The sequence below is a fragment of the Ornithodoros turicata genome, unplaced genomic scaffold (genome assembly GCF_037126465.1).
Source record: "Ornithodoros turicata isolate Travis unplaced genomic scaffold, ASM3712646v1 Chromosome162, whole genome shotgun sequence".
Taxonomy (NCBI): Eukaryota; Metazoa; Arthropoda; class Arachnida; order Ixodida; family Argasidae; genus Ornithodoros; species Ornithodoros turicata.
In genome coordinates, this window is record NW_026999323.1 from 96,241 (window position 1) to 122,494 (window position 26,254).

Sequence of the window (26,254 nt, forward strand, 5' to 3'; positions counted from 1 at the left end):
TAGATGACAGTGGTATCTCTCCTTCTATGAAGGAGAATGTGGGAAGTGTAAGGTAGAAAAGAAGAAGAAACGGAACGTCCCAACCGACGTTAAAGTTTTGGTGTGGGGAGGAGCTTCTGATCCTGCTCACACTCCGTGGATTTCCGACGAGAATTTTCCTTGTTTTGGAAACACGGACATGGAAGGGAACAACGGTGTCGCTGAGGGTGTGGAAAATTCGGCGGATGCGGATGGTGGCGACGAAAATTCCGTAGAAATGTGGGAGAATAATTCGGGAAAAGCAGATAAGAAAATGAGCGGGCACTTGAGGAAGAAAGTGCAGTCTTTCATCAGGTTCATCATGAGGACAAGCAGGATGCTGAAGATGACGAAAGCCAGGTTAGAGGAGGAGCCGGAGGCAGTATGTGGAAGGGAGTAGTAGGGTGGACATCAAGAAAGTTTGAGGTACTCAAAAGTCGCTCTAGTGATGAATATGTCGGTAGTTCCGGAAGCAATTGTGTAGTGCTTCTAAAAATAATAGAAATAAACCGACACAGAATTTCATAAAAATGTAATTCTCTGTCGCTTTATTTTCCCACCTATCATGTAAAGCCGTCGAGCATATGAGGTAAGTAATTAAATAAATAGATAAAATAAATATAAAAAAAGTGCAGAGCGTGTGGGTGACAGTAGTGACAGGAATGATAGAGGCATGGCACTGAAGAGCAGGACGGTATGGATACCTTATGGATTCTTACATGGATATGGAACTTTTTAAGTAACAGAAAGCAATTCGTGTTAGTTAACAATTCCCCGCCTTCATTAGACCGAGTAACTTCCGGAATCCCTCAGGGTTCGGTCATTGGCCCCCTGTTATTTCTCATTTACATTAATGACCTTCCATTTGGATCTCGTATTCGCCTATTTGCTGATGATAGCGTCATTTATCGTCATGTATCAAGTTCGTCAGAACAAATTGCTCTCCAAGGTGACCTTCATAAGATCGCTTCCTGGTGCTCCTCATGGCAGTTACCTATTAACGCCGATATGTAAACCAATGTCGTTCACGCGGTCCACCCCACATTATTTCAATACTTTTGTGGTTCGTCTCTGCTTGAACACGTTACCTCATATAAGTACCTCGGGATTAATCTAAGTAGCAACCTTTCTTGGTCCCATCACATCTCTCACACTATAGCTGCCGTTAATCGAACCTTGGGATTCCTTCGGCGGACTCTGACACTGGCCCCAGTATCGGTGAAAAAGTTAGCTTATACGACATTAGTGAGGCCAAAGCTTGAATATGCCGCGGCGATATGGGACCCTCATCAGGCGTACCTCATAGACTCTTTGGAGAAGGTTCAAAACCGGGCCGCCGGGTTCATAGCCTGTGACTATCGTCCCGACAGCAGTGTCTCTGCGATAAAATTGAAGCTCGGTTTAACCACGTTGACCCTTCGTCGTAGGATTTCTGCCCTGCTACTTTTCCACAAAACCTTCCACAATACCTTCCTCTACTCCTCTATACTGCTGCCCCCCAGCCATATATCTCACCGCGTGGATCATGCGTTTAAGGCTAGAGAATATCGATGTAATACTCAGCGTTTTTCCGAACTTAACGTTGGTGGAACGATCTTCCTCATGACATTGCTACAATTAGTGATCATTTGACTTTTAAGCGAGCAATCCACGATTTATTCTGCTCGCCCTAGTTAATCCTCTTCTTACTCAGCGTCTCATCTATAACTTTAGGTGCTTTGCTGTTTGTGCCTTGTGACCTTGTACGTACATATATTCTCGCCCATTGTATCCTATATGGGATGTATCACGTGCCTGACTTTTTCTTATGTTCATTTGTCTTCATTGTTCTGCTATGGTCCTGTTCTACCCGGGCCTTTGACGTACATAAAATAAATAAATAAATGAAAAAGGTTGTAATATCACCAATTTCCTCCTCTCACAGTAGACTCTGAAGACAATCATCATGAAGATGGTCATCATTATTCTGTTCCTTCTGGTCGCTTGGGGTGAGTATGGGTGTCTCCCTTCGTGCATGATGAGCTGCAGTGTATAACGCCCCTTTCCGCAGGCGCTGTTTCCGAAGCCTTGCCTCATCCTGCCTTACAGCGTTCAATCAGGGCTGCTGCCCAAGGTAAGGGCCTAGAGACACAACAGTATGAAAGTGATTGGGCTCACAATAGGGTGCAGTGGGTGCTGAAATGCTCCGTCAAGAAGGCTAGATATTAAAAGTGCGTCTAAATTGTCGCTTCCATGGGAGCCGGAAGGAGAAGGTCACATCCACGCCGTCACGTGGCTGAGGAGGGAGTTTTCTATGTCCAAACGCGTAGCGGGGGGGGGGGGGAAGCGTAATCGGAGCTGCACCGTTTGCAAGCAACCCTGTCCAGTCGGATGCCACAAACACTACAGAGGATCAGGCCTATGGATGGATGGTCAGTGAAGGTAGCGAGGCAAGCCCCGCACGTAGTTTTGGGATATACGCATGTACGCGATATCCTCTCTGTAAGATCTTCCTCGGTGCCGGGACGGGAATCCTTTGCTTTCCAGCTGCACGGTTGATCATGTTTACCGCGTATGAAATGTTGAAGCCACGACATGGAGCAGCCTCACTTGCAACATAAATAAGGGATAAGTCGTAAGGAACATAGCAAGCATTCCGCAGGGACACAGCAATCTGTATGCTTTGCGGTCCTTTTGCCGGTAAGATTTTTTTTCAAAAATCCAAATGTTAAACATCCAAACAGTTAAAATCCAAACAGTTAACTGTCCGCCATTTTGCTTCGGTCTGTCGAGTTTCTGTAATGATAAAGTCACGTACGAACGACAGGACACGAGGCGAGCGATGTAGTGGTAAATATCCATCGCCGATCCATTTATTTATATATTTTTATTTATAACATTTCTTTCGTTATTTATTTGTTGAACAAATTTGTGTGAGATGCGCAGATAGTATGCCGAATTTAAGATAACCTGCGGCGAACTTAGGAAAAAAAGGAAAAAACAATGTGCAAGTTTCCGGCGATGCAGAATCAAAAATAACAAAGACGGTTAAGATCATCAGCTGTTTACTTGTCTGCCATCTTTCACATCATACACGATGATACACAATCAGTAAGACACCAACTCCGTGTTACTTTCCCAGAGTCTGGAAGCTCTTAGCCATCAAGGTGCTGTGTGTCCTCAATCCTTCGCCCTTGAGCCCTAATTCCCCGTACGCATTCTAAAGCCTTTTGTGCCAACTGGCTGCTGTGCCTATTCATGTGCTGTTCACTGGTTTCCTCCACGTACAACTCCGACTCGTCTGTATATATGTCTGTCTGACCTTGTCGAGCCACCTCCTACTGATTGCGTTTTGTTTTTCATTTTCATTTTTGTTGATATTTGTATCGCGTTTGGAGTTCTCTTCACCCTTACCCTTTTATCTTGTACCATGTGACTTGGTTTTTTGATATATGCTTCACCACTTGTAACAGGTCCTCAAACCTGAAGAAGTGCAGCCTACTGCACGAAAGTCTTGTTTTTAATGTATATAGTAAACAGCTGATGCTCTTAACCGTCTTTGTTATTTTTGAAAAAAAGGAAGTCAAGTTTAGTGGAATGAAGCAACCAACGGAAGGCAACGCCTTACATGGCCAGCGGATGGTGGCTCCCTTATGGTAACCCTTCTTCGGCTAAGTCCGATCCCCCCCCTGCATTGAGGATCCCTTTTGGAATGTTCAGGGTTTTGTGAATCAGGGGTTCTCAGCTCCTATGGGAAGGGGTAGCCGTGTAAGATCCACCCGTTCAGCACTCGTTGTGACGTCAACAGTTCACACCCTGTCACGAGTACCTCTGTCACACCCTGTGAAACTTCCCGGCTCCGGTGCTCCGATTAAGATTCAATATAACAATTACGAGAGTCGTGTTCAACCTAAGAAGGAAAAGAAATCTAAGGGCCAGTTCTCCCTTGAGCGGGCGGCGGAAGTAGAGGCCCATTTCTGCCGCCCTATCAGCGCTCACGATTTTCATGTTCCCACCACAGTGGCATTCCGTCGTCCAAAGCAGACGAAAAATCAGGAGGCGTGGCCTTTCTGTGGCATCTAATTGGTCGCCAGTATATCGTTCTCGGCAGTTCTCGCCGACGTCGTGAAAGAAGTTCGGCATGGCAGTTTTTTGGCTCGACGTCTCTCCTCTCCCGACTCCGGAAACGCGAGTCTAGTTCCGCAGCCGGCTCACGACGCCGCGTCGGGCGTCGCCAAGTGAGAACTGGCCCTAATGCGTCGACTACGTACGCTGTTGGAGATAACGACAGGGCGATAGCGCGCCAGAAGACTACTGCAGCGCCACCATGCGCCACCAGCCGCCAAAACGAGTTTAATAAAAACATTTCGCCAGATCCGCGCAGAATGTATTCGTTGGTGTCGCTATCCCATGGATTACCGTACACCATCGTTAAGTCGCACGTTACGCACTATACATTCAATGTTGATTTTTTTTTTCGTTTCTCGTCCCGCGTAAGCCTTGAGTGGCTAAGTAACCATCCCGGCCCTCCCACATCATTTCTTCGAGCCGCAGCGGGAAGAGTTTTTTTTACATAAATTCAATACAAGTGCATAGAGTCAACCCTCGATTTGTCCAGTGGCGTTTCTCGGAAAATCCTTCGTACAATGTCGGGCTGTAGCTCAGAATCGAGAATGGATTCGAGCAATGCATACACGACTTACCCGTGTTATGTGTTCGTTCCGTGACTTCCTCGAGCTCCGTCTCTCTTTTCGCTAGGGGAGCAGGAATCACTGAGTCATTGGTCTAATCGGTACCTATGCGTGAAGTATGGGCGCGTTACTCTGAGGAGCCTCGTTGTCTGACAAGGGATTCGGGTTATGTAAATAGTGTCAATAATAAAAAAAAAAAATTCTGTGGAATTTCGCCGGATAGGTGTACATACGAACTGTACCGATAGGTTGTATATATTTTCAGCAGTTTGACATACTTGTAACCAGGGTGGCGAACCGCTAAAAATACGGGTTCGGTTCGGGTTCGCGTTGCTTTGATTTCGTTCCGGTTCGGCCACTCCAAAAACCGAACCGGCTCGCGAACCGGTTCAACGCTTTCATTTTGTATGTTCCATAAAATTGTTTTTATCGGGAAATGCGTGGCTAATAGCTTACTGCTGTTGTCTGCATTGACGTTTTTAGCGCTCTGGTACTCCCTTTAGCGCGAAACAGGAGAAATAGATGAACGCTTATTGCAAATAGTGTCCACGCAGATGAAGGGGTGTACTTCTGCTACTTTCTGTTCCTAAATTCTTTTATTTTTCACATGCGCAAAGGAAGCCTAATCAGATAGACAGCGTTACATAAACGACGGTGCTTGCTGGCACAGTGCATTTGCAGCGTGAATCGATCTGAAACCGTATTAAAGCATGTCGAAAATAATCCTGCCAGTCTTACTCTGTCCGAGCTGACAGCAGTGTACTGGTTAATCCACAACACAAAAGCAATGTGTCACGACAGCGTTGCACTATCAATAAGCAAAACTTTGTTTACTTTTCAAACCACGACCAATCAAACAGACTCCGTTCTGTGTAGGCTTCTTCTCCGTTTCTCCTGTGTCTGAGTTGTTTAATCTGTACTGCTCACGTGTAAAGGGAAATGTTGGGCGCTTACTTAGTAACATATTCGTCCTATAGAGCTACATAACAGGTCTACTCCATTCCTGTTTCGTTCGTCCATGTAGTGCCTCGTCTCTGAAGGGTAGACGCCGCAGCGTGTGAGCAGGGCGCTAGCCGCGGCGCTCACAACGACAACGGGACGGGAAACCAAGAGCACCATATTATTGCAGTTTTCTGTCCCCCCCAAGTGGTACCTTACCCTTTTATTGCATTCCGACGTACGTTTCGGCGAAATGCTCCGAACATGCCTCATAGTGTACCAATTTTTCTGGCTTTCCGTTTCGTGGCTCGATTATGAAGATAATCATAATATTATGAACTTTTCACGTTTCGGCTAGTTCTGGAAGTTCATTCCAAGTGTGTACTGATGACGATTTGCAATTAAAAACAGCAAAACTATCCTATAAACACGACCGAACGCGGTCACTACCGCAGACACGCATCCTGTTGTTTCCACACTACCTGCGGATCACGTGACTTTTAAAGCGCCCCCTTTAGGTCGCGCTCGCCGCCAATACGTCCTCGTTTGACTGCTAGGTGAAAATTTCCGAAATCCATGATATGGAGGACGCCTGATGATGATACCAACGTGTCTTCGTTCGGGGATTGAGAGGAACTCTTATGCTGACTACCTTTATGTCCGACCCGTTTCGCTGCGAACCGGTTACCGCTATTATTTTTACGGTTCTCCTCCGGTTCGAGTTCAACAGAGTCATGAAAATTTCGGTTCAGGTACGGTTTTCGGTTCGGGTTCGGTTCGACACCCTGCTTGTAACGATAGTTCGCGCGCAGAACATATACGTTGTTGTTGTTAACTAGCAGTGTCGTGTGTACAAGCAACATGTCCAGGCTGATGATTCCAGTCACTAATTGCTTTAGGAAAGAATGATCCTAGAAAGGAAGTGATATTACAATGGGGAAGCTTAATCATATGGATATCGTCCAGAAGAGATGAAATCTAGTTAGCAGGGACTAGGAGACGATCGCGAGTGTTTGTGTTGTGATACATTTTATGGAAGAGACACCGCCTGGCTATCAACCGTCTTTACGAGAGAAGATCAACGTCAAGGTTTTTCTTTATACGTGAAACACTCGCATCTTTGGAATAGTTAGATGTAATAAAGCACATATTGAACTGACTCTAATGCTTGAATTAAGTACTCTCGATGGGGATCCCATATGGCCGATGCATATTCGAGTTTGGGCAGCACGAATGCACGATATGAAAGCAGCTATGAAAGTGATGTGGTGGGAGCACAAGATGGCTGCGAAAATTTAATTTGGTAACTCTAAACATAACTCTAAAAACAGCACGCCATCAATGGTCCCATATCGGTCCAAAATTGTCAGCCAATATAAGTTACGTTGGTCCAGTATATAGGTCGTGCAACAAAGGTCTGGTAATACGCCAATGAAACTGCCAATATTGGTCCAATATTGCAAGCCCGTGGCGAGCCAATGAAGAATACGAATGCCCTGTAGCTATAGTAACTGCCACTCCGGTCTCGTTTTAATTGGTTTGAATGGCAGCACGACAACGGGAAGGCATCACAGTACCAATGTATTATTTTTTTTCTCTTTCGTCTTTTTTCTTATATTTACCTGTGTAGGTACTGAAACACTGCCATGGGTAGCACGGTGGTGAGAGTAGGATGAGCCAAGATAACGCCACTTATTGCTCTTCATTGGCTTGATTGGCCCTCATTAGGCTCACTAAAACCGAGACAGTGCCAATATTGGACCAATATTGTGTGCTGCTCGGGTAGTTAGAATCCGCAAAAGTAACTGTAATAACAACTAAAGCACGCATCCCGAGCTTTCACAAGCTGGCCATAACTATAACTTGCGTCCCCTCGAAACACGTGTCCTTGTGGCTGCTATGATGCCCTAGGACAAGTCCTGCGCTGTGTGCGAGCCGCTAATTCTGATTCTCGCTCATGATGAAGAGGAATTGCAGTCTCTGTTCGAAATATATGGGCGGCTCTCCTCCTGGGACACTTCCCTTCATCTTTGCTTACCGGTTCACTGAATTTTCTCCTCATCTGCATCTCTTGATGACATCTAAGTGGACACATTACTTCCAAGGACAACTGCATATAATCATTTAATCACACGTACACAAATCTAATTTGTAACAGGCATATTTGAGTCAGTCGAGGTTCCTTTACACGAACCTTGATTACTTCAAAGTAATATGTTCCGTAATCTGTAACGATAACTGGAAAAGCAATTTGGAACCCTTACATTTATTAGGTCGTAATAAAAGTACGACTGTATCACACATGTGTTTCGCTCGACAATATTTACTTTATTCAACTCTGCAGCGAAGTGAGCGAGAGTTCCAAAATAATTTGAATTAAACCTTCTCCAATGTGCGAAAAACACTTTTGTTCATTTACATTTGACATTTGGGTATATACATTTGACACCGAACATAATCGCACGCAGCCGTATTCTAATACTGTGTCATATCATAGCTAACCATATTACTAGCACATTAGGAATAGACACATTTTTTACACATTTTCAAATCACCTTACGAACCTACTACGGAATAGTACTTTGTAACATAAGGAATAAGAAACAAAATGCGTAAGTCATAATCACAATCACAAAAAATCAGAAAAGTGATCTTTTTTCTTTCATTTTGACACTGGATGAATATTTGTGCTTTCTCGGATGAAGGCAAGGACTCAGTATACTGCTGTTGATACCTCTATTAAAACTGCTATATCATCTTCAGAGCTCGTGTCCATTGACAGCTCAGTGGCACTTGGTGCTTAACCACAACCGTTGCCAACAATCGTCAGCATCATGAATGAAAGTCACTCAAGCGAGTCCATTTCTGAAGGAAGCTAACCAATTTGGGATATTTCCTACTTCGGAGGGCTCCTTGTAATAGTTTCTTGCCTTCACCATCCTTAGCAGAAACATTTGTATGTGGAAGCAAGAGAGGAATATATTTCAGGAGTAGTGATATCATAGTCTCTGTTAGACGCCAGGATGAATCACACTCTAGATAATACTTTCGAATGCGGCTGAGTGTTGCACGGAAACACTCATCTACTGCCTTGACATTTGAGTGGAGTACCATCAGTTTCAGACAAGGCGTAGTTCTCGTACTCATATCGTCCTTACCAAATGAGAGCGGGAGAATAGTCAATAAACTCGCAGCGTCATAATCACAAGAATATGGCAATAATGTCACCAGCTCTTCTCTCATATAACAACTTGCACAGATTCGCGTAGGTGAATCGCCCATCAAATTAGGACAGTTTATAAGAGAGTGAGGGATGAGGCATTTCAGAACATTCATTTTCCTTCCTTCAGCGGAAAGAGCGCCGCACGTGTAACCCAACATGTTGCGCATATTAGGGAACGAGTGTGGAAGAAGGAAGTTCACAATATCAACGGCACCACTGTAACAGGCCCAGTGAAGAGGTGTCATTCTATACTTGTCACGGAAACTCATTCTAGAGCGGAGTAATAATAACTTTACAACGCCCAGGTGTCCATTTGAGGCGCACACATGCATGGGCGTCATTCGAGGCACATTGATCACGTCCACTGATGTATAAAAAGGAATGAGGAACTTCACCACATTTGTGTGTCCCTTCCTCGCGCTCAAGTGCAATGCAGTGTTCTCTTTTTCATCTGTAAAGCACACAGATGAATGTGAGAGGTGAAGTTCCACAGCTTCCACATTACCTTCCTTTGCTTCTATGAGCAACATCGTATTGCCATCGTCATCGACCATTTCCGTGTCGACATCATCAATGTGGGGATCATCGGTGTTATTCGTGTCCGACCATCTCCGATATAACGTAACAATGTCCTCATTTCTTACTCCACGTTCTACATAATCCTGCTCACTGAGATTTAAATGCGGCAGTAACAGCTTCATGTAATTAATGAGATTTTCTTCTTTTATCTCACGTAGCTTCTTCTTGGCCACATCATGTAGCAGTTTGCGGCTATCAGGATCACCAGCGATGACATCTAAATGGAGGAAGAGATGTTTCAGACACGAAATTTCTTGTTGGAAATCCTCGTTCACCCGCACATACACAAAGCTTCTGCTGATCCTCTGTGCATGCCTAGGGTCACTGTGTCGCAAATAAGGCCATAGAGTTTGCATCACTTTCCTTTCACCACCTCCCGCCCAGACGTACAACGGTGATGAGCCGAACGTTTCAGGTGAGTTCACGAGCGAGTGTGGGATGAGACAACTCACAACGTTGGACACCGAACTCTTCTTATATTTCCAACTTGTCCAAGCAACTTCTAAGCACGTTTGTCCTTCGCAGTTAAGCATGTACGTATTTGTGTGAGGTAGAAGAAACGTCACAGCTTTAAGGGAAAGAGAGGCAGAAGCCACATGAAGCGTTGTCTTCGGTCTCATGTGATGTGTGTCATATGTCCGAGTGCGAAGGAGTAACAACTTCATGGCCTCCAAATCATCTCTCTTTGCACATATATCTACCGGAGTTTCTTCACTATAATCGAGAACATTCACTGAGGAATAAAGAGGAAGAAGTAGCTTCACAATATCTGCATCTTCACTCAAGTGCAAAGGAGTTCGAAAGTGTCCATTTCTATTGTTAACGGATAAATGTGCGAGGTAAAACTGTGTTGTCTCCAGATTTCCTTCATTCGCACTAATGTGCAACATTGTGTTTCCATCCTTATCAAGAATTCCCATATCGCAGTAAGGAAGGAGCATTTTACAAACAGTCTCGGACTTTGCGTAAAAAAGGACAGTTCTATTGCTAATGTCTGCAAAACTATCAAGGTTTCCAATTACCGAAGGCTCTGCAGAACATCTCAAGCTTCGTTTCTTGCGTGATTCTAATTGGTCCATGATGTCTCTGTGCAGATCTACTGTACTCTCTCTCGGGGACACATAGCTCAGACACACGTCTAAAACGCCTCGTAGGTCGTGTGTCACAGCCGTGAATATTGCTCGTTCAAGAAAATGTCTCTTTCGCTCCAAGGTTTCACATGTCCGTAGATTTTCGGTAGAATGTTTCACTGCTTCCTCACTGTATCGAGCGCATAACACGTTGAGTCTGTCTCTCACAGCCGAAGTCTCAGTCCGCAAGCCTTCCATCCACTCTCCAGCGTATTTTGCGTCCCATGGAGACCACAGCTCTGCGTACCCAAACGGTGACATTTGAAACAAATCCTTCTTGATTAGCTTATTATCCATCGGAAGCTTCTTCAATGTTGCTTCATCAGAATGCAGGGCTCCTAAGTGCAGTGGGGTCCTTTCGAGCTCATCGACTTTCAACATATCCTCTCTTTGGATATCGAGCTGCTTAAAATATGAAGCGTCATTGTTCATCACAGCAGAGTGAAGGGGAAAGGACTCCGATGCCAGTGCGTCGAACAACAACGTTACACCGCCGTATTCTTCTTCACGGTACAGATAGCCAATAACACCCCTCACGTCGAAATTTTCTCTTACCTTCGCTTTTTTCAGTAAGTAATCGGCTGCAAAGAATTCAGCGAATGTCTTATGAACGAACTCTGGAATTCCGTTGTTCAGACAATTCAGAAAACCTTCTTTGAGACAATTATTAGCTGCGTCCTTCATTAAACGTCCTTCGGGCTCTAAATCTCTAGTTCGTCTTTGTTCAGCAAGTATTTCAAGGCTTCCTGAGGGAATATACACTTCATAGCCAGGAGTTTATGGTTTTCGTAAAACTGAAGCGCTGCGGAGTTATTCTCCTCTTGTATGGCGTGTAGGCGGATATTTTCTTTTCTTTTTTCAATTCTGAATACAAGGTGCTTGTACCACACAAACAACTTGTACACGTGTACAATATATAAGTTCTTATCGGCCGATATGTTTGCACGTTTAAGTAACGAAGAGTAATCGTCAGACTCTGCAATTTCCCCATTCTTCATTTCAAAGATCATACGAAGCAGGAGAGGGGTTTCTAGGATTGTCTCGTTTGTCTCCTTCAAGTTCGTGAGCAGTCGCTGGAACAGCTCGGAAGCTCCATCGTTTTCATTGGTTGAATGAGCTGTTTCCTCATATTTTTCTAATGAACTCCGCCTGATTTTCGGCTGAAAAAGGAAGGAGTTCATATGACACCGTGTGCAGAGCATCTTGTGCATGGGTCTTAAATACAGTACGAGTAAACATATATATCTTGTGAGATTTCTTTTGAGATATAAACGATGTAAGCTCCAAGACGCACTTGCGGTATTCCTTGTTCAGTTCATCGAAGGCATCCAAGATGAAGACAATCTCGAAAGGGCTTCCGACGTTCAAACTTTTTTCGAACAAAGCGAACTCTAGACCATCTTTGTGTACTTGACACAGATCCGCTAGATACTTGCACATATCCGCTTGACTCGCCAACGCTGTTTTAACAGATGCCATTCTCTGAGGAAGGTCGACGTACATCACCCACCGCTTCATATCTCGATTTTTTACTTCTGTGCACAAGCGCTTTGCCAGCATACTCTTTCCCATACCTGGTGCACCAGAGACTATGACAACGTTCTCGTCTACCTTCAACAACACGTCCTCGGTGTAACTCTCACTTGTCGTCATTGGAAGGTGACTGAGACGTCCATTTGATGTGGTCCACAAGAGCCTAGTACAAGATTCGTCGAACTTTAGCAGGTGCACTATTTTGTTTTCGAAATGAACATTTTCCAGTAGAGCTTCGTAGTTACCTGACTGTCGTATGAGTACGACTTTCTCGAACTTCTCTAATTCCTCCTTGGCTTTTGGCTTACAACCGGGAGGTAGAAGTGTTGCGACCTGATTGTGTGTACAGCCCAGAAGAGCGAATGCCTCACTGTCGTCATCCAGATTGCATTCCTTCAAGTTAATTTCCACGGCTCTTCTACACGCTCGTTCCACATAATAGTTCTGAACACGTTCTTCTAGTTCTTGAAGAGGAGGTCCCAGGTCAATGTTCCCCGACTCGCATAGCTTTAGGAAAACCGCAGTGTCTACGCAACGTAAGAAGGCATCTATAGTCGTTGCGTCCGAAAGCTTAGAAAGGTCTTCGCCTTGAAGTTTTAGGCGGGAATTTTCGAAAACTCCTTTTTTGCAGATATATGTGACGTGCGCAAAGCTTGCTTCGTCGATCCTATGAACTTTGTGCCTCTCGCCAAAGAATGCATCTTCTTGCACTTGTTTCACCAAGTAGTCTTTACCACTGTCTTCCACGAGCAAGATGACTTTCGATCCAGTGACACAGGATACTTCACCGAAAAGTTTAATCATCTTTTGGACGTTTTCGTTTCGTTGGACCGTTACAAGCGCAAAAGCATATTTGTAGTCTAGTAACACATCCTTCAGTGCGGGGTCCAGCTGTTTTGCATCGAAAAACATATACGGCAGTCCCGTAGATTGCACAGCGTTGTGAACCATTATTTCGAGAAGCCTCAGTTCTGGGCCCGTAACTACGTGAAGCAACCCGTTTTCCCAGACACTGTTCTTCGGTTGGTTCTCGAAATTGACCTTCAGTTTGCCAATGTTGAAAGCTTTGTTGAGTCTCTCGTTTACCTTTTCTATCATTGTCGCATCTATCGACGGGATTCCATTTTGAATGTATTTCTCCATGTCCGGGATGATAGTATCCTCGAAAAACTTTCGTAGTTCTGGTACCTCCTTTTCGAGAACCCTATTTCCACGATCGCTGCCATATTGAGTTAGTATGTGTGGGATACGAACAATCGCTTCTTGTTCTTCATTTTTCATCAAAGCTAGTCGTATCAAGTGATCCACATCGTCTTTTCTTCGTTTTATGTCATCCAGAATGGCTCTGTATCTCCGTTTCATTTCGGTATCTTCGCGGAAATATGGCTTGCCATAATTTTTATACACCAGATGAAGTGCCAAATGACAAGATTCGTGAATGAACGTGCCCCGGACTTCGGCTTTCGTTCCTCTGCCTCCGATAGAAATTCTTTGCTTTTCGTAATCAGCAAGTCCGAGGACGCCGCTGTCGCTGCACCCCGTGATCCCCTGAACGTTTTTACTGTTGTAGTCGAATAGTATATCCAGATGCGGTGCTGTGGCAACAACTTTCAATATTTCCTCGTTAATTGGTCGGTTGAAAGTTCCCTGAACATCTTCTCCAATCGCCCCTCGAGGTCATCACATCCGACGTGGCTCCTTGATTTGCTTTTCAAGTAATAGATGTAGGATTCTTTGCATTCTTTGGTGTAGTATCGTTGCCGTCGAATTCAGCTCGATGAACGCCTGTCAGATATCGATAATACGATGCTTCTTTGTCGTTCTTGAGTCCACATCCACGCGAGACTAAGAGGCCATGTATACGGACGGCTTTCATTTTAACAGCTCTGTAACGAGCTGACATTTTTTTAACGGGATCCAGCCAAAGTTTCAAAGCAGGTGCAGCATCCAGGCACTTTAGAACACGAGCCTAGTCTTCCTCCGCAATGGCTTCGTGTATTTCCTTCCTGACGTCTTCCCACTCTGGCGACCTTTCCAATTCGAGATCAAATTCAGGTGTCGAAGCCATGTCCTTGGAGATGAAGCGAGAATTCCTGTAATTTTAACAAGGAATTTAGGAACCTAAGCAACACTAATTGGAATACAAGAACAGATCAAGTGCGGTAATGTATCTAGACTGCGACTCTCGTTTTTCCGTGTTTGCGCCGCGAAGCAACAATGGCTACAGGGACTCTTGTTTTTTGCTCTGGGATCACGTTGCATAATAAAAGCAGCAATGATCTGTATTACCCTGCTGTGTTTTATGTTGTTGTCTAGTGCCTTTGAGTTTTCAGTGTTTATCGATACCTTGGCTTGTCTCCTTATTTGACTCTGGAGACTACGACGGTCATTTCACGGGAACAGGTTTGTTTCATCGGACACATAACAAAAGACAGTGGGATGGAAGTGTGCGGCTTCCTTATAGCCGTCGACCATATCATATCCTTGCAGGTAGACTGAGGTACACAAAGTGTGGACAAATGCACGTACACAAGACTAGATTCAAACAAAGAATGAAGCATTTCATACACTGAATCCAAGGAAGACACAGAAACAGAATAAAGAGAAAGAATACACTTGGACGTCTCGTCAATAAGGAATGTCATGTATGTAACGTGAATTTGTTAATGAAAATACTGGAGCATTAGAACTGCACGATGAAGCCGATATGGACGATCAAACATTGAACAGCATTGTGAAGCAACAATAATATTGCGATAAAAGATCATTACAAATGAATAATGAATTCAGAACAATGCTAGGACAGAATACGAGTGAAGCAACAGAAGTTTTCGAGTATGTCCGTTCCAGTTCGTAGTGTTTGTTCGTCTGCTTGTGTTACCTCACACTTGGATATGGTCCCAGACATGCAAGACAAACGGACAGAACAGGACTCAAACAGCAAATGAATTATTTTTGTCACAGGTACGCTAGGTCGGAGTAAGGAGGTCATGCATACACAGTAAATTTATTTACACCTCTATGAGTGTAAAATGAGTGTTAGGTAACTCACACCCTTATGGGTGTAAAGGCTGCACCCCAATGATGGGTGTAACAGGGGTGTCACATATTACACCCAAACGAAGGGTGTTTATTGGGTGTATTGACCCCAAAAACGAAAAAAAAAAGGCTTGCTCCCAAGACAGAAGGACGTGACGGTGGACGGTAGGGAACAGGGGAGTTAGTGTGCGTCCTGGGCTGACTTGCGAATAACTGACATTCGTCGGAAAAATCTTCGGAAAACCCAGACAGTGACAGGATTCGAACCCGTGTCACCGACGTGGAAAGCGATCATCTTCACCACTATACGACGGGATCTCTGAGAGCTTAGCTAGCTGTGCACTCCAAGAGCTTCGAAGAGCTTCGCTAGCCTAAGCAAGTCCTTCCGGTTTAAACCAAGTCGACACAGCAACAGCAACCTGTCTTCGACATTTGCAAGTGCTGTTGAAGGCTGTTGCTGTCCAACTTCCCTCGTTTTTTCTTAGCTGTTCGTAATCTTCGGTTTTTCTACTTTTTCTTTTCGTATATTAAGTTCACAATCACTCGCAGTAGTTAGCTCTTTACTTACGTAGACACGTGTATTTTAATTCCCATGTCACCCGCACCAGTAAACCTTCCAGCCAGGGAGTCAAACCCCTGTCACCTATTTTCAGGTTTAGTCATGTTGAAAGCAGCGCCGACTGCCAAAAGGTCCACCCCTAACTATGAGTACAGTTGTCCTACAGTTGGCAATATGACTGTAAATCTATCTCTAGTAACTCCCATTAATTTTTTAATGTAATAAAAGTAGCAATTGTTTTTAATCCCTATACGGCTTCCCAAGTCTCTTTATTACCTGTGGTCTGTTACTTTTCGCGTCCATTTGCATGTACCAGGTTATCCATACACACACACAAGAAGATATAGGCACTATATATGTATGTTACAAACATTATGACAATTAAAAAGAAAACACAGGAGCTTCGAGCATTATGCGGCATACACCCCTTTTGCACTGATATGAGTGTTCCAAAATTTAGCATAGTGTGTAACATAAGTGTGATCGGGGTGTATTGGTACATACCCCCCTTTGACACCAACACGGGTGCTTAGTGGAGTGTAGTAAAAGTGTAATTCGGGTGTGTCCCCATAGTACACACTTTTCACTCATAAGAATTTATAATAAAAAAGGCATAAAAAATTTCTGTGTAGACCGCGTGGAATCGTGTGGGGTTGGGTAATGCATTCTAGAGTCGGGGCTAAATAAAAAGATTACGTACCGTACAGCAGAGCAAGGAAACCCTACGAGATGGCGCATATGCAGGCAAGCTGGTGGTAGAAGTCCATTACGTAAAAGCCTGAGCCTGGCACACAGACTGTGTGCTCCTGTGTTGATGTCGTCCCTCTGTGTGCTTCTACCTACTCAGGCTTAACGTCCTGGGCAGCTCAGGTAGCGGAGTACGAGCAAGGTATCTGGAACGAGAGAAACAGAAGAATGTCTTACAAAACACCGTATAGACTGCACTTAAGTCCAAGACATGATTTTCTTTCCAAAGCAGGGAAATGACCCTGAGGATTGTTGCTACCTTGCGTGATGAATTAAGAAAGGGAATTCACTTCTCGTTTGAAAGGACGCTCGTATCCAGAAACTCAGCTGTGAAAGCGGACCACTGTACTCGATATCGGTCGACAACCCACATGGACATTTTTCTTTCTTTTTTTATCGTACGAAAGAGCTTGGACATTAAATGAAGGGACTTTAAAGCCCTTTAAAGACATCATGCCACCGGAGACTCCGCTGCTTCGGCGTCCTCTTACTTCCTACACAGGTCATACCACACAACAATCACACCAGGACAACTAAAATATGATAATACCAAGACTGCTAATTTCGGGACAACTTATACCAGGACCCCATGCCGTGCTAGCACGATTTATCGCTTGGCATGAGTTGTCAAGGTACAGGTTATGCTAGTCTTGGTCGAGTTTGATACGAGTTGTCTCGTATGAGTTATCCGGCAGGATCTGCCTACGCCCCAAAACAATGCGATGCACCTGCACGGTTGCGGCATTCTTTTCTGAATGCCGCGACTTCATTGGTTCTTAGCCAGTGAGGTTTGGTCGTTTACCAAGAGATGGAATTCCGGCATGCCATCAACGTACGGCGTCTGCATTTCCCATGGATTCCCATCGAATGAGAGTCAAGCTGCGCCACTCTATCGCGTGGGGTATTTTCGGATACCGCAGTCTGTCGTCACGAGAACGACATAAGAGTACAGTTTGGCATCGACTGGGACCGAAGAGACCATGCCTTTAAGTGGGCTCTGTTGTAGGAGGGTTGGAAGAAGTTCACAAGGGTGCGGCCGTCCGGGTGGCCACTCTGCGGTCGCTCTGCAGGGGCTCGCCCCCATTGTCACGCAGGGCTTCCGAGCAGGTATCCTAGTATACTATCGTAGTATTTTTTTTTTTACGGGACTTCCCCATTAACATATGTGAATTTTGTTAAATCGCGTCTCTAATAAACACGTACCCCGTTTCTTCCGTTTAACAGGCATTGGTATACTGTCACAACTTCTATGGAGACGGACCCGCTTTAAAACCCGGAGGTGTGCATTTACGTTAGTCTCTCGGATGAAGGGCTATACTTTTCCAAACCAACCGAGTGCGTGAGTGGAAATATATTTGAAGCCTTTCCGCACTGCTTGTAGCGTGAAGAAATCTGCACCATCCGCCGCACCCCCGAAACAGGTCAGAACAATTTGTAGGCGGTAATGGCGTATCCTGCACTACTTTTGTACGCCGGCCTTGCAATGTTGTAGGGAAGAGAACGTTTAAAGTGCACAAAGTTAAACAGCTCCTTCGACTCCTCTCGTAGCACCCTCCTCCTTCACTTTCCTCCTCGCGCTCTCCGCACTTTCACCGTACGTTTCCTCTCTGCTTTCCTTCTCACTCCTCCATACTTTCATTCTTTGCTTCCCTCCTCGTTCGCTCTGTTCGTTAAGGGTGGCTTAAAGGTACTATAAAGCAGAAGACAAGCATGATATGCCGGTCATGTGATTAGAGACTTTGTTGCTCCTAAATACCTTGTGCGGAACCATACGACCGACAACGCGCTATAAATATTTTAATTTGCCATGAATATGCGGCGTAGTGGAGCGGTGCGACGCCTGGTGTCAAACAACCACCTGTACAGCGGGGCAACACTGAAAATTGGTATTACACACTATTACATCGGAACTTCGTTATTTTAGTAACCATAATATAGTTTCCCTGTTTACCTATGCATTCTGAAACCCCTGTTAACAGTGTTTTTGCGAAGTAAACCCAGCGCCGGCCGCTGTTCGATGGAGGCTCTCCCTACTTCTCTGCTGCGCCTGCGCGCTCCTTCTGTTCGCGGCCTCTTTCGAACGAACAAACTCTCTCTGTGAACCTCTGTGAACAAACAAGTCTTCTTGAACGTCTGACACATTTTTTTCAACGGCATTTCAGTTCGCTTATCCGCTTATCCTCGGATGTGGATAGTTGTGTGGATTGCAAGGGCGGATTTTGTGGTGGATTGTTATGTCGGGCCCAAACGCATGCAATGTGGTTGCCGCCGTATGTGGCAGGAGTACGGATTCATTTCGAATACCTAGTACAGTGTTGCCCGTAATCTTTAATTGTAATTTTCTAATTAATTGCACCGTCGATTGGAATGAAACTTGCGCAGTTTTCGTCCTGGTGGCTTGGACTATCGAATAGCCACACTAAATGACATTTGATCGGTGCTGCTTTACAGTACCTTTAAGGCGGTGTCACACTGGGCCGACAACCCGACAGAACCTGTCGACTGACATCCAAAGGCGGCGTGTCCGCGAACCAGTCACACCGCACATACAAAAGACGTCGACACAGACATCCGTATGTCAGCCGTCGCCGAATGCCGCTATCGACGGACCCTCCTGACAAACAAGCTTGGCACACTGAATGACAGCGACAACCGACAAGTCCCTTCTTTCAACATGGCGTCCCGAATAAGCCTTTTGGGAAAAGTACGGCGAATTCTCGTGTTTACACTTGGTAGTCATTATCACGAACATACGAGACCAACACAGACGCAGGTGTATCTCATTCCTTGACGCTATGTCTCCCCTGTTTCAGTTCGCCTTGGAAGGCTTTGCAATGCGCTTTCCGTGGCGTATTCGGCCCTTGCGATTGCGTCAGGTGAAGTGGGATTGTGTGCGCTGACATGTGTGTTGTTTACGTTCATGGATCCCTATTCCGTTTTGGGATTCGTAAACGGTGCTCCGAGTGGTGACCTCATAGTCTTCTATGTACGCTTCGATACCCCACCCGACGGGGGACTCCTAGGTTAAACTTCTGAACAATCGGACTCCACAACCACAAGTTCAATTTCTCCCGTCTTACTGTTCTCCTCAACCAGCCAGCTTGTCCTCCAAGCTGAGTTTGTTACAATACTTCATGTTCCAGCATAACTAGTGAGTGTTTGTAATAAATTATGCACCGATACGAGTGTGTGACTGGATTACTCAGTGATCGGGTGACCTGCATGTCCCGTGCTTAGGCTAACGGAAGCTTTTAAATAGTTGCTGTTGTTAAGTAAATGCAAATACTTCTACCATTTAATACCATTCGTGAATAGGCCAAGCCACAATCTATGCCTGAAAAAAAAGGAAAAAAAAACTTTTCGTGCAGTATGTGTCTGTTGTCGGCGGTATACTTGAGCAACGATCAAACCATTGACGACGCATCGTCAGACATTGTCTGTCTTCCGATTTTGTCATCCAAAATGTATCATACAGAAGCGACATTTTGTTGATTGCGTCTGTCGCTGTCGGTCGGCGCAGTGTCCACAGTTGTGTTTTGCAATACAAAGTACGGTGACAACGTCTGTCTTCGTCGGCGCCATGTCAGTGTCGGTGTCGAGTCGGTCCAGTGTGACAGCGCCTTTAAAGTGAGACGGAGCGGAGCGTAACGACACGAACGACGGCACTCGGTGAAACGCGATACGTCAGCAGCCGTCGGGGGAGCAGAGCATTTGCTCTACATCTGGCGGCCCCACCGAGCTGTGCACGGCGTGAGCTCTGTGGGCTCGCGTTTCTCATGCAGGAAGGAAACACAAGGAGCGACTCTCCGCGCCAGGCTAGCGTAGCCACCCTCTAGCGGTCGCTCGAGTCAACATCGCCCATGGCTTCCTGTCCACCACGTGATTCCCCTCTAAAGTTTCGGTTTTGCCAGGTCCCCAAGGTCGCCATTTTCCCATGTATTTGTTTCTATCCCGATGCGTGCAATGCGGAGGCCGCCCTTAGATACCCCATTGTTACCAGACGTTGGGCTTGCGTGGATTGTAGCGCGCTAAAGATCCAGTTCAGCACAATCCAAGCCAGGCCAAGTCACCGGAAGGAGAAATGACGACTGCAGCGCCTGCGGTGCCTGTACGACAGGTACGCTATGTGATGCACGCTAGCCGTGCACTAGATCCTTTCCGATCGCTCGAACACGTTTAAAAAACGGGACCAAAAGTGAAACACGACAGAGAAAGTTGTTATACGCGTCTTATTTGGACATATAAAGGGACTAGATTCATTCGCAGAAACAACAAAAAACATTTTGCCGCTAAACTTAGCGGGCTGAAGTGATCCGGAACGGCAACAGCGGGGGTATCTAGTGGCGGCCCTTCTTCGTTGCACGCTTTTCCGAGGTGAGTTTGGGACCTGGGTTTGCGATGCTTTGTTTCTCGTGCTGCTCTCCGTATGATTTTGCTTTTGTGAAAGTAATTTATTGTGAAAACGTGAGCACCATCGTAGAAACGACCTATGGTAATGTGTTACGGCTACGTGTTGTTCGTAAGTACATGGTCAGTTGTTTTACTTTTACTCGGCCTTGTGTGTTGGAGTCATCTTGAATTCATTTGGGACCTCAAGCTGTGCCGCAGATTCATTTCATATCTTCTGTTGTTGTACAAATCTGATTAATGGAACGGCATTCTTTTGCCACCTAATCAAGGGACGTACATTCGTTGAAGTAACCGTTGCAACACGTGATGTTTCCAGTCCCACGGAATCCTTTTGCGTTCTGCACACTGTGACTGGTCTTCTAATAGAATAGTAAACATTCGAACACACAGAAATAAAGCGCAGGCACGCGTTCAACTTAATACTGCCATATAAGCTGTGACACAACTACAGCTCGCGTCGTCTGCTCTGCTGGCGCCATGCTGGCTGGAGGGTCACGTGAGCGGTCAAGTGGTAGACAGGAGTATCCCAGAATACAATGCGAAGCCGGATACGCTCGTCCCGTCGGAAGGGCCGCTCCTTGTGTTTCATTCCTCCATGGCATTTTCCATTATGGCGTCGCCCATTCTCATTGTCCTGGACTCTCTGTTAATTTGTTTTGCCCACACCGGCCTTGTGACGTCACCCGCGGAAACTGGTCTAGAGAATACACTACCGATGGTCTATAGACGCGCGACTTTCTTCTTCAACTGAATGTGCACATTGGGGGGTCCCAACCCTATTACAGCAGTACAAGCAAACACAATGGGAAAACGGATTGTTTTCCGTCGGAATTCCAGCACGCGTGTACAGTTGCCAGGTATGACCGCTTTCCCTAAGTTACGAAGTGAGAAAACCTTTGATGGCTTTTTCGTTAGATTATGACCCCGGTAGGATTAAGATGAGGAAGAGTGGCGTAGCCGATAGGTTCCTGTAGGCACGGAGTTATGGCTGCGACGGCGAAGACTACGTCTGACTCTAAACCAGCTTCTAAAACGCCGGTGCTTCTCAACGCTGGTGCGGGCGCCTAAGAGCTGCGTTCCAAAATGACACACATTTAGCCACCACGAGTATGTGACATCATGGCATTCTTCCTGACCCACATGAAAATGAAGGAACCGAATTCGACCCGCACATTTAGATATGGGGAAAACAGTCACGTAAATGTGCAAAGACTGAATGCCTACGCGAATATTGTAGAAGTGCTTTTTTTATTTTTCGCGTTTTTCGCGCATTTCTCCACAATCGCGAATTTAAGTTCCCGCGGATAACTTTGGCCATATTAGGGCAAAAATCGTGCGGCGTTCTACGCTGTACCGTGACTACCTCGACCCTTTCTACTCCATGCAGCATAGAAAGTTGAAGGCAAGCCGCAGAAGAATGGTTTCTCCCATCATGCGAGATGCAAAGGAACGAAAATTGGTCACGCTTTTGTTACCCCTACAAACACCATTGCACTGTACACGTATATCCCACCATATGAGGCTTCGTGCAAAGCGTCCGCCGCGCCACGGAAAATACCACGAAGCCGCAACATGCCGTTCCCCGCCTTCTCAAAGCCAACTTGTATGATAATACGACATCTCAACCAACTGTTTCAGTGGCCTGAGTGATAATGAATAAGAAATGGCTGACATGCAGGTACTATGGCCTCCTGCAGGGGTCCTAAAGGCCATTGTACAGGAACTTTTCTCTCCCATTACCCATGTGAGGAGATAAAGGGATGACCTAAAAAGCCGCCATCCCCGAGAACAACGATGTCTCAGTAAATGTCACGACAAAAGTTTACGGAACAAACGAGCACTGTACTTTCACCTCGGCACGACACCCTCGCGGCAAGGCGAAGCTGGCAAAGTCAGGCCAGTTTCACTGCCTCAGAGGGGTGACGACTGCGCCATAGCGACACACTGCGGTAGTTTCGGATATTGGGTGCCCGCAAGGTGAAGTTTGATGTTTAACTGTGCTCACATAGCACGTGACTCAAAGATTGCTAGGACAGGGAGCTAGGCGGTAATCACCGTAGATAACAAGGATGAATCGTGGTGGCAGCATTTTTCATTACAGTGAATTGCTTTTATTGGAAAGCCCTGACAGACAAGAGAAAGAAAGATATCTTGTAAACAGTTTATTTATTATGGAACTTCCCAAATAGCACAATGTACTGAAAGTCCAGTGCAATAGGGGTGGAAGGTATGCGTTTTATCAGTGTTCTTTAGTTTAACGAATCTGTTCAAGGCCTTCCACCTACCCGTCCACCCCTATTGCACTTGATTTTCAGTACATTTCGGGTCAGTGGTGACCAGCTGATAAACAATTGACACTGACATTGATGATTCATTGATTGACTGCAATCCAAATCCAACTCACTTCGCGGGCACATACAAGAGTGATCATACCGAAACTACCGCAGTGTGTCGCTAAGAGAGCAGTCGTCCACCCCTCTGAGGCAGTGAACTGGCCTCATTTCGCCAGTTCCCGCTTGCCGCTAGGGTGTCGTGCAGAGATGAAAGTACACAGCTCGCGTGTTCCGTTTTGTCCTGACCTGTACGTGCCGAAATATGCCCGAGTATTTACCGCGGCACGATATGCAAGGGCAAAACACCCCCGGGAATCTGTGTCGCGAATTTAAGTTTCGCGAATCACTCCTCAAAGCAGCTTTGTTCAAAAGGGCAAAAATATTTTCCACGCGAAAAAAAAGAAAAAGAAAAGAGAGAAGAAGTCTATAGTAATAATATAGGTACAAGTTCCTCGGCCTGATATTTGCCGTCACGCGCCCTAACGTATTGGTGTGCACGAGTTCTACGGTTGTGCATTAGAGTACCACAGTATTTTTATGAAAGTTCCACGTTATGTTCCTTATTTTGTGATCGAGGTATCGTATATCATATTTTATGGCAGAGTCAAAAACGGAACATAAACAAGGTCGCATGACTCGAAGATGACGTTTTGTGTGACGTTAGCCAGGACACGACAGCGATATCGACACGAGCGAACTCTTGCTGCTGGTTAAAAAAAAAAAATAACATTGTGCCAACCTTGCGCGAACTTAGTGGAGCACTGTGGCCAGACGTGTGGCAGATCGCGCAAACTCTGACGGCGCACTTCTCAAAACTTAGATATCAACTTGATGATACTTCACAAGTAGTAGCAACACTTTGAGAGAACACAGTGTGGGTACAAAGATTTCAATGACGTAAGTGCATTAGAGTTCCCAATACTATTGATAGAAGAAACCTGATCGATGGGCGACAAAGAAAAACAAACACGCCATGGTTGTGTCGCCCATCGCAGAGGCTTGCTCAAGCTGAGGTTACTCCAACGGCTAGTCTGCATCTGCGTCATATTATGTATAGGTCCTGAAGACACGTGACTTATTCCATTGTTTGGCCTGGCAACCCAGGAGTGTCCGAAGGAGGAATGAAATCGATACTTTTCAGATGCGGACGTATAAAGAAGGAATAAGGAACGATTGATTGATTGATTGATTGATCGAATGGTGAAAGCAAAAATGTAGATGCTAGTCCCAAAGCAGTCGATATTGGCTACTCCAGCACGCATTATTCGGGACCCGTTTATCAGTAAAAGAAATTTGTCTTTTAAACTTTATTTTCTGCGACTTTATTGGCACGTCGTAGATACAGACCATCGACTTTGGAAAGTTTACTTTCAAGGTCAGATTTATGAGATTCATTTCTCAGTTTAGTCTATTTTTACAATGTCTACTTCAGCGTCATCCCATTGTTCCGATTATGGGTTCTGTATAAAGGCCGACGACTGTATCCCTTTAGGAAGGAACCTGTGACGTCAGTTGACTTTTTTTTTTTTGCTCTCTATCTTGGCAGGGAGGCATAAAACTCACATTTTGACTCACATTGTGAATGACAGAAGGCTGCGACACAACTTACCTTATTCGATGTTATAGAAGCGTACAAGCGTTGCAGTTCCACTGGGTGCCCTTGGTTGGATGAGAGAGTGTCTTCGAATGACTCAACGAATACCTGCTATGCCAAAGTAAAAAATAAAGAAATAAATGAATGGGAATGCGAGCGTGACCAGGGTCACAGGGACCAACTATGCTATGTGGCTCACTGCAACATCGCACCACGGAGCCTATAGCAGTATTAGAGTCTCACATACCTTTGTTGGACATCACGTGATGTTTGTCCACATACCCCGCGGATCACGTGTCAGTCTTTGGACCCTGCACTGATGGTTTGCTGGTTCGTCGTCATGGGTTTTCCAAGGTCAGACCAATGTCCCTCCTGTAACGTGCCACGTGACTTACAAACTGCCCTGATGATCTGCCATCGTTAGAGATGACACGTGACGTCACAAGCGTGGAAGAAAGCGTGTTGTCTCAAATTCCATATCAGGCCATCTCCATGCTTTGTAGTTACATACTTCCCTTGGCGTTCCAAGATGTATGTGGTAGAAAGCATGCTACGAAACGATGATTGGTGGACAGTCGAGGTTCACTTTAAGATGAGGGATAATACCAAAACTAGCATAGGGGTTAGGATGATCGCTTCGCCACGCCGAGACTGCGAGGTGACACGGGTTCGAATCCTGTCACCGGCTGTGCTGTCTGAGGTCTTCCCTGGGTTTTCCGAAGACTCAGATCAATGTCCCCCACAGTTCCCCCTGAAGTCGGCCCAGGAAGCACATTAACCCACCTGTCTCCAACTCCTTCCTGCTGCCCTCTCTCCATTTGTTCACGTCTGTACGCAGCTCATAGTCACAGTGTCTTCACGGCGCTCACACGGAATTCAAATAAAAAATATATGAAAGATAACAACTGCGCAAACTATTCTGGCAACGTCGAAAAGGGGAAAAAATGAAACACTCTCAAGGAGGGTCATGCTCATCAACTGTAAAAGATCTCATAAACTGTCCATAATCTTTTAAGTGCCCCTCTCCCATGTCTGTAATATTCTAGAGCTTTAATTCCTCCTAAAACAACGCTAATAGCCATCTTGTTTGTAGACGCATCCTTCACGTGGACATTACGTTTATATTTTTCACGAATGACCGTTAGAATTGTAATATCATACACTTGACAAACTGCACAGATATAAAAATGTGTATTATAATATTCTAGAAGAGAAAATGATTATATATTACGATATCTTATCCCCTATGTGAGCAACACATACATACAGTCGCTCCACGGTGACTAAGAAAGAGATAAGGTTCGAAAGGGTACTTCACATGATGCCTTCATGGGTTCTTATCGTCTTATCAGTTGTTTTTCTGCCTGCGGACCACCCAAGTTGACCTTTCCTAGCGAGGACATCATTAAACTTGCACTTTATTTAACGAACTATGAGAAAAAGCCGACAGCAATTGTTCAGAAAGACACCACCAGACACG

At 45.4% G+C, this 26,254-nt stretch overlaps 1 long non-coding RNA gene across 4 annotated transcripts; it reads right to left on the reverse strand.

The window, feature by feature from the left end:
* Window positions 1-15,531: 15,531 nt before the first annotated feature.
* On the reverse strand, window positions 15,532-25,834 carry LOC135372715 (uncharacterized). Of its 4 annotated transcripts, none has more exons than XR_010416082.1 (4): window positions 25,558-25,834; window positions 25,022-25,146; window positions 24,790-24,885; window positions 15,532-16,583 (listed from the first exon to the last, which is right to left on the reverse strand). It is a non-coding gene; the product is annotated as an uncharacterized LOC135372715 (long non-coding RNA). The 4 variants fall into 4 exon arrangements; XR_010416081.1 differs by having other exon boundaries at window positions 25,022-25,481; XR_010416080.1 differs by having other exon boundaries at window positions 24,790-24,882; window positions 25,022-25,834.
* Between the last annotated feature and the right edge of the window lie 420 nt (window positions 25,835-26,254).